This window comes from Arachis ipaensis, chromosome B04 (assembly GCF_000816755.2).
Source record: "Arachis ipaensis cultivar K30076 chromosome B04, Araip1.1, whole genome shotgun sequence".
NCBI classification, from domain to species: domain Eukaryota; kingdom Viridiplantae; phylum Streptophyta; class Magnoliopsida; order Fabales; family Fabaceae; genus Arachis; species Arachis ipaensis.
Genome location: NC_029788.2, coordinates 120,655,213 through 120,664,587, shown reverse-complemented (window position 1 = coordinate 120,664,587; position 9,375 = coordinate 120,655,213).

Genomic DNA, 9,375 nt, shown 5'->3' with positions numbered 1-9,375 from the left:
GGTCCAGGAATTAGACATGGCTTACTAGCTAGCCAAGCTTTCAGTGAAAGCTTCGGTCCAAAACACTAGACATGGCCAATGGCCAGCCAAGCTTTAGCAGATCATTACTTTCAACAGCAAAAATGATAGAAATCAACAAGCTCTTGTGATGATAAGTTGAAACATCGGTCCAAAAGATTAGACATGGCTTCACAGCCAGTCAGACTTCAACAAATCATCACGAAACTCTAGAATTCATTCTTAAAAACTCTAAAGAACAAAATAGAAAATTTTTTGTATTATTGAAAAAAAATTTCAAAAATAAAAAGTAAAAAGCTTAAGCATAAAATAAAATTACTTAATCTAAGCAACAACATGAGCCGTCAGTTGTCCAAACTCGAACAATCCCCGGCAACGGCGCCAAAAACTTGGTGTTGTTGTCGGACCAAAAACTTGGCACTGATGTTACCGGAAACAAATGCGAAATTGTTGTGCGTTCCATCCCCGGCAACGGTGCCAAAAACTTGGTGCACGAAATTGTGATCATCAATGGCGCCAACAACTTGGTACGCACAATTGTAATCTCAACTCTTTATCACAACTCCGCACAACTAACCAGCAAGTGCACTAGGTCGTCCAAGTAATAAACCTTACACGAGTAAGGGTCAATCCCACGGAGATTGTCAGCTTGAAGCAAGCTATGGTCATCTTGTAAATCTCAGTCAGGCGAATTCAAATGGTTATGGAGGATTGATAATTAAAAGATGAATAAAACATAAAATAAAGATAGAGATACTTATGTAATTCATTGGTGAGAATTTCAGATAAGCGTATGAAGATGCTTTGTTCCTCCTGAACCTCTGCTTTCCCATTTCCTTCTTCCAATCATTCATACTCCCTTCCATGGCAAGCTTATGTTGGGTTTCACCGTCGTCAATGGTTACCTCCCGTCCTCTCAGTGAAAATGGTCCTGATGCGCTGTCACCACATCGGCTAATCAGCCGTTGGTTCTCGATCATGTCGGAATAGGATCCATTGATCCTTTTGCGTCTGTCACACGCCCCACACTCGCGAGTTTGAAGCTCGTCATAATCATCCCATCCAAGATCCTACTCGAAATACCACAGACAAGGTTTAGACTTTCCGGATCTCAAGAATGCTGCCAATTGATTCTTGCCTATACCACGAAGACTCTGATTTCATGGAATGGAGGACTCGGTTGTCAGGCGAGGCAACCATGCATCATGAACCAGAAGGCTAAGAGATAAACATTCAAGCTTGATTGCATGTAGAACGGAGGTGTTTGTCAGGCACGCGTTCATAGGGGAGAATGGTGATGAGTGTCACATAATCATCACATTCATCATGTTCTTAGGTACGAATGAATATCTTAGAACAAGAAGTAGGCGTGAATTGAATAGAAAACAGTAGTAATTGCATTAATTCATGAAGAATAGCAGAGCTCCACACTTTAATCTATGGTGTGTAGAAACTCCACCGTTGAAAATACATAAGAACAAGGTCTAGGCATGGCCGTGAGGCCAGCCTCCACGGTCTAAGGACTAGCCGTCCAGAGATTATAAGTTAGATCCCTAGATACAATAGCAAAAGGTCCTATTTATAATACTAGTAGCCTAGGGTTTACAGAAATAAGTAATTAATGCAGAAATCTTCTTCCGAGCCCACTTGGTGTGTGCTTGGACTGAGCATTGAAGCTTTCATGTGTAGAAACTTTTCTTGGAGTTAAACGCCAGCTTTTGTGCCAGTTTGGGCGTTTAACTCCAGCTTTTGTGCCAGTTCTGGCGTTTTGACGCCAGAATTCTTAAGCTGACTTGGAATGCTTGTTTGGGCCATCAAATCTCGGGCAAAGTATAGACTATTATATATTGCTGGAAAGTCCAGGATGTCTACTTTCTAACGCAATTGAGAGCGCGCTAATTAGGCTTCTGTAGCTCCAGAAAATCTATTTTGAGTGCAGAGAGGTCAGAATCCAACAGCATCTGCAGTCCTTTTTCAGCCTCTGAATCAGATTTTTGCTCAGGTCCCTCAATTTCAGCAAAAAAATACTTGAAATCACAGAAAAATATACAAAATCATAGTAAAGTCCAGAAATATAATTTTTATTTAAAAACTAATAAAAACATAATAAAACTAACTAAAATATACTAAAAACATACTAAAAACAATGCCAAAAAGCGTATAAATTATCCGCTCATCATTGAGATATCTAGAACAACATTAATTTTCAATCTTTGGATAGAACAATTAACTGTAAGTGATACTCTCATTGCAGTAATCAAATATTGTCAAAATTTCTATCACACATTGAGCCTTTCTTTGGACCAACTGAATGCGTACTTGGAAACTTAAACTTTGCAACCTATTTATTACCGCATATATTTTCTATTAATTGGCCAAACAATAATCTTCCTTTGAACCGATTATTAACTGCATAATTAATATAAAATAAACAAAAGTGTGCAATGCTTATTATTTGGCCAAACAATAAACTTCCTTTGGGCCGATTATTGTTCGCATAAATAATAAGCATTACTTTATTTTTAATTAGCTACCCAATATGTATTTACCATCAATATGTGTATGTAATTCGGCTAAATACAGACCTTCCTTTGGGCTGATCAATATTCACATGAATTACATATCACCATATTCCTAATGTTTTGAATAAATCAATTTTCACAAAAGAGACTACTTTGGTAGCATAATATTCAATCAATTTATTCTAAAAGTAAATCTTTATAAAATAGGTGGGTATAATAATCCAAATTGTTACTAATTTTCTTATGTAACAATAAAAAAATACTTAAATTCCAAAAGGAATTAAATCTTAATAGTGCTTTTTCAGTCCTTAAAGAAAGACATAATTATAACTGTTCAACAAATTCATATGGCAAAAATTTTTTTTGGATCCATTAAGATTAGAATAAATCATTATGATTCAATCCATGCAAAATAAAAAAAGAATGAATTTGCCAAAAGAATGAATCCATATAGAATGGTATAAAAAAGGTAAAAAAACAAAGAACTTTTTTTATTAAAAAAACGAATTCACAAATTAAATCATAGTGCATACAAAAAGCTTTATGATAAATATGCTAACTCTGGACGTGGAGTATCCATAATTAAGAAATTAATTAAATTCTTTTAATTTTACGAATTAATAGCTCCAATATTTGGGATCGAGACACAGACAAAAAATGATATGCACATATATAAAAGAATGCAACATTTTTTTAGGGTAAATCACCATAATAAACCAAGAAAAACAAAAATTTACACAAATCTGCCAAACTAGATTCTGGTTCAAAAATCCACCAAAGCACATTTCTATGTAGTTCGAAACAATGCAATTCGAACTCCAAATTCATATAATTCAAATCAAGTTGATTCGAACTACGTTGACATGCACACACCCATGTAATTCGAATCTATCTGATTCGAATTACACACTAATAGTAATTTAAATCAGAGTAATTCAAATTACTCCCTAGCACGCAATCCTAAGTAATTCGAATTTGACTGTGAAAGATTACCATGTGTTCATAACACATAGCGAAAGAAAAGAAAATAATCCTTAAAGATCTATTTTGTGCTTAAATTTTATTCCAATAATATACAATATATAGATCAGATCTAAATATCTGTGTACGCTAGTAAAAAATACTTTCTCCTTCGATGGTATGAAGGTGCTATGCGTATCCACACCGAGACTAACATTTGCTGTCAACTCCTTGACTAATGGATATCTGATCTAAATAGAGAACATCTTTGCAACTTTTTGCACACCATAAAATTCTTCTCCAAGAATTAGGCTCACATACATTTATGTGTGTAGAGGCAAAAGAATAAAACTCTTGTTATTCTCATCTGTAATTTCTTTACTCTTTGCATACATATATATAGTATGAGATTTGTTACTGATTTTAAATTTGAATCTCAATTCAAATTTAAATCATATCTTAAAATTATAAATATGAATCCTTTAAATTTATGAATCATATCATAACTCAATTTAAAACATAATTGATTTGGGTCTCATCCAAATTTAGAATTCAAGTTTACAAATAGAATAACTAATTATTCTCAAATCTCATTTACTATTCTCAATCATCATACTATTATTATATTCTTGGTGCTAGTAAAGAATATAATAATATTCCATTTGAATTCATATAATTATTTATTTGATCAAATCAAAATAATAATTAAATAATTCTATAGCAAAGATTAGAACACTCGTCAGTGTGTGACCCCATAGGTTCAATACTAAGCGGGTAGTAAATTAGTCGTACTAAATTCACTAATTAAGGTTAGCGTCTAGCAACACTCCTTAATGACCTGATAGTATGAAGTAATATATTTTTACTAAGAACCTCAGAAGAACAAAGTAGAATTCCTTCCATCTTTTCAGCTCTTGGTTAACCCTTAGAGTATGGTTTAATTGTCAAACTCTAACTTGTTACCGTTATTATAATGAACTGTGAATGACCTAAGAAACTTATTTCTTCATTCATTCAATCCCTTGGCCAAGGTTTTATTCATCTCAGTCATTATAATCATAGAGTTCAAACTCTTTACCGAAAGTTGACGGATTCCTTATTGACTAATCATTAATTCTACAAGTATTTAAATCATACCCAATATCCATTCAACTAGTACCCTAGGATATTAGGTGTCCAAAATCAAAGTATAATAAATACATTGTTAATTACTATGATAGTTGCAGGTCAAAGGAAACTCTATTACTATGTTCATCTTGAGAATATCCTATTGACAAATATACGGTAATTATAACCATTAGGAATTCTCAAAGTGAGCCAGTTCAATGGCCATATCTCTATATGCACCATCTATATATATAATTTAATAAATGAGATCTATTAATCTTCAACTAATGAAGACCATTATATATATATTAATGTCCTTTTTAATAATCCTATGACTAAGAACAATTTAGATTAAATTATAAAAGATTTATCTCTCAATATTATGATCACTATCACAATGATAAATCTATAAATTTAATCAAGGACCTTATTATATTAACATTTTAATATAATAATAATAACAAATTATTTGACACGTGATTGATTGGATTGTGGTCATACTACTTATTCCCAACAATCTCCCACTTGCACGAGAGCCAATCATGATGGATTGGATCTTGGGCATACTATTATCATAATAATCTCCCACTTGCACTAGAGCCAATCAATCATGTGTATAATTTTTCAATGCACATCTGTGTTTATCAAAACTCTTTTGACCTTAAACACCTTTGCTCTTGAGCATATTTGCTTGACCTTTTGTAAAATATACCTAGTGCATAATAAATATCACGTTTTCTCAAAACATGAAATCTCTCACTACAATAGTGCATAATTTTATTTTAAGAACAATCCTTATTGAACATGATTATAAAAAATCTAAATAACCATTAGATCTATCTGTATAGAATTGTATCATTATACAAATAGACTACTTTTTCAAAAAGTTAGTTTAACGATCGAACTTTTTATACTTTCGGGAGAAAGTATATCCTCTATTGAGTGGTATACAATTCTAATAAAAGTAATTGTATACTTTCTTTAAGATGAAATCCCTTTTTCTAAAAAGGAGTTTAACCTCTTATTACAGACATTTTTTCATAAGAAGAGTGATAAAAATAATCTCATTATTTCTTTAGGGTAACCAATAAATCTCATTTATTGGACCTAATATCAATTATATTGTTGTGCAATCTCTTAATACATATAAGACATCTCCAAACTCTAATGTTCTTGAGTTTGAGTTTATGCCTTTTTCAAATCTCATATAGAAAAAAATTGATTTAGTGAGAAATTTGTTAATTTAGCAACATTTCTAAAACATAGTCCAAATATTTAAAAAATAGTGATCCTCAGCTAAATCAAATTTTATGTTTCTTTAAACATGATGGAGTACATAGAGTACTAGTATTTGTGCGTTGAGAGAATCTCATTCTCTATTTGAATAGAATATCAATTAGATGTTAGAGATTTTACTTTAAGCTCTTATAATAAAAATACTCAATATCTTTATTATTGGTCAAACCAACCCTTAAGAGCAATTTTGATTCGCATCCTCAATACTCATATTGGATTTTTCAAAAAAGACCACAAATCTGAATTATATTAGGGCCAATTATAAATTGTTTGTAACAAAATAAATCTCCAAAAATGCTTGCAAGAACAATTCTCGCAAAAGCCATTTGCTTAATAGCATTTCAACTTCTAAAGTTGTTTAATTCAAAATATATTGCCCAATACTCCCACTAGTTCAAATAAAATATTTGATAGTCATACTATCTTGCTCTGGACATCATACATCTTCTCAATATGTTTAATAATAAATAGTAAGTTGTCTTTGAAATTGGAACTCATAGTTGTCAAAACAACCCATATTGCAGTAAAGCAATATTCCAAATTTTTCACAACTTCTAACTATTCCATAACCAAATTTATTAGACAATATTATTTCAATAGGATTATCATGTCCATGATAACCTTTTCATACATAAGAACAATTCTCAATGTATAGCCAATTTATTACTTTCAAAGTATGTCATATGAAAGATGGACATATTTAAAAAATTTAAAATATGAAAGTAAATCAAGAAATCTATATTTCTGAAAAAAAATTATTTAGAATCGCGAATGAGTATCTTGGTTGTCAAGTTGTTACTCATACCTATTCCAAATAAATATGATTAAATTGTATCCTATACAATTATAATACCAAATAATTATCTGATTGTCAGATAATTATTTAACTGAATTATATTTTATACCCCTAGGTTGTCTAAGTTCAAGTATAAAATTAATTCTCCTTATACATCATCATATGCATAAATAAATTTTATCTTTGAGTACAAGTCTCCTAGCAGGTTGTTCCTTGTAAACAAGAGATAAATTTATTTTTTGTAATTTCCTAACTTTTAGGACTTATCTCCATTGTTAGAGAATTTCTACCAGTATTCATGGATTAAATTTTATATTCCCAGATTGTCTAGGTAAAAATATAAAATTAAATCCTTAATACATCAAATGTATAAACTGATTATTATCTTGAAAATAAAACTCCTGGTTGTGAGGCCGCTCTTTATAATTAAGAACATTAGAAAAATTAATTTCTAAAATTATAGTGTTCAAAACACATCAATCAAATCAAAATTTGATTTTTCATGTACTAACGTTTAGCCTTAAAAAAATTATCAAATCAAATTTGACCTTTATATATACACTTATATATATAAGAAACAAATAAAAAATATTTTGCATCTTATTCCTTTTATTGTGATCAAAATCACATTAAAATTTAATATATAAAATCAAACAAAATATTTGATTATAAATATAACTTTTATATTAAAAAAATAATAATTTAATCACAATTAAATAATTAACATTGAAATAAATTAACTATTAATTTATTAAAAAACCATCTCAATGAAAATAACTGCATCGCATGCTTAAAAAAATTTAAATTAATCCTATTAATTCACAAACTTTAAGAAAATAGGAATAAAAATTTAAACACAAAAAGCCAAAGCTCTGATACCACTGAAGGATTACCATGTGTTCATAACACGCAGCGGAAGAAAAGAAAGTAATCCTTAAAGATCAATTTTGTGCTTAAATTTTATTCCAATAATATACAATATATAGATCACATCTAAATATCTGTGTACGCTAGTAAAAAACACTTTCTCCTTCGATGGTACGAAGGCGCTATGCGTATCCACACCGAGACCAACCTTTGTTGTCAACTCCTTGACTAATGGATATCTTATCTAAATTGAGAACCTCTTTGTAACTTTTTGCACACCATAAAATTCTTCTCCAAGAATTAGGCTCACATACATTTATGTGTGTAGAGGCAAAGGAATAAAACTCTTGTTATTCTCATCTGTAATTTCTTTACTCTTTGCATACATATATATAGTATGAGATTTGTTACTGATTTTAAATTTGAATCTCAATTCAAATTTAAATCATATCTTAAAATTCTAAATATGAATCCTTTAAATTTATGAATCATATCATAACTCAATTTAAAACATAATTGATTTGGGTCTCATCCAAATTTAGAATTCAAGTTTACAAATAGAATAACTAATTATTCTCAAATCTCATTTACTATTCTCAATCATCATACTATTATTATATTCTTGGTGCTAGTAAAGAATATAATAATATTCCATTTGAATCAATATAATTATTTATTTGATCAAATCAAAATAATAATTAAATAATTCTATAGCAAAGATTAGAACACTCGTTAGTGTGTGACCCCATAGGTTCAATACTAAGCGGGTAGTAAATTAGTCGTACTAAATTCACTAATCAAGGTTGGCGTCTAGCAACACTCCTTAACGACCCGATAGTATGAAGTAATATATTTTTACTAAGAACCTCAGAAGAACAAAGTAGAATTTCTTCCATCTTTTTAGCTCTTAGTTAACCCTTAGAGTATGGTTTAATTGTCAAACTTTAACTTGTTACCGTTATTATAATGAACTATGAATGACCTAAGAAACTCATTTTTTCATTCATTCAATCCCCTTGGCCAAGGTTTTATTCATCTCAGTCATTATAATCATAGAGTTCAAACTCTTTACCGAACGTTGACGGATTCCTTATTGACTAATCATTAATTCTACGAGTATTTAAATCATACCCAATATCCATTCAACTAGCACCCTAGGGTATTAGGTGTCCGGAATCAAAGTATAATAAATACATTGTTAATTACTATGACAGTCGCAGGTCAAAGGAAACTCTATTACTATGTTCATCTTGAGAATATCCTATTGACAAATATTTAATGTATGAAATAAAATATATATATTTTTTAATTTTTAAATTATTAATTTTTTAACAGCATAATTCAAATTATACCATGAATAATTCGAATCAGTCAAATTTGAATTACTTAGGATTGTGTGCTAGGGAGTAATTCGAATCACTCTGATTCGAATTACTATTAGTGTGTAATTCGAATAAGATGGATTCGAATTACATGGTGTGCATGTCAACGTAGTTCAAATTAACATGATTCGAATTATATGAATTTGAAGTTCGAATTGCACTATTTCGAACTACATAGAAACGTGCTTTGGTAGATTCTTGAACCAGAAACTGGTTTGGTAGATTTGTGTAAATTTTTGTTCTCTTTAGCTTATTATGGTGATTTGTCCTTTTTTTTAATATACCTTTTGTATTCTTTATGTGCTCTTCATGTACTATTTGTGTACTCTTTATGCACTTTTTATATATTCTTTTAGTTTTATTAACATGTGCTATGCAATCTAAAAGTAGCACATATTTGAATCTAATTTCACAACCTCAAATTAAG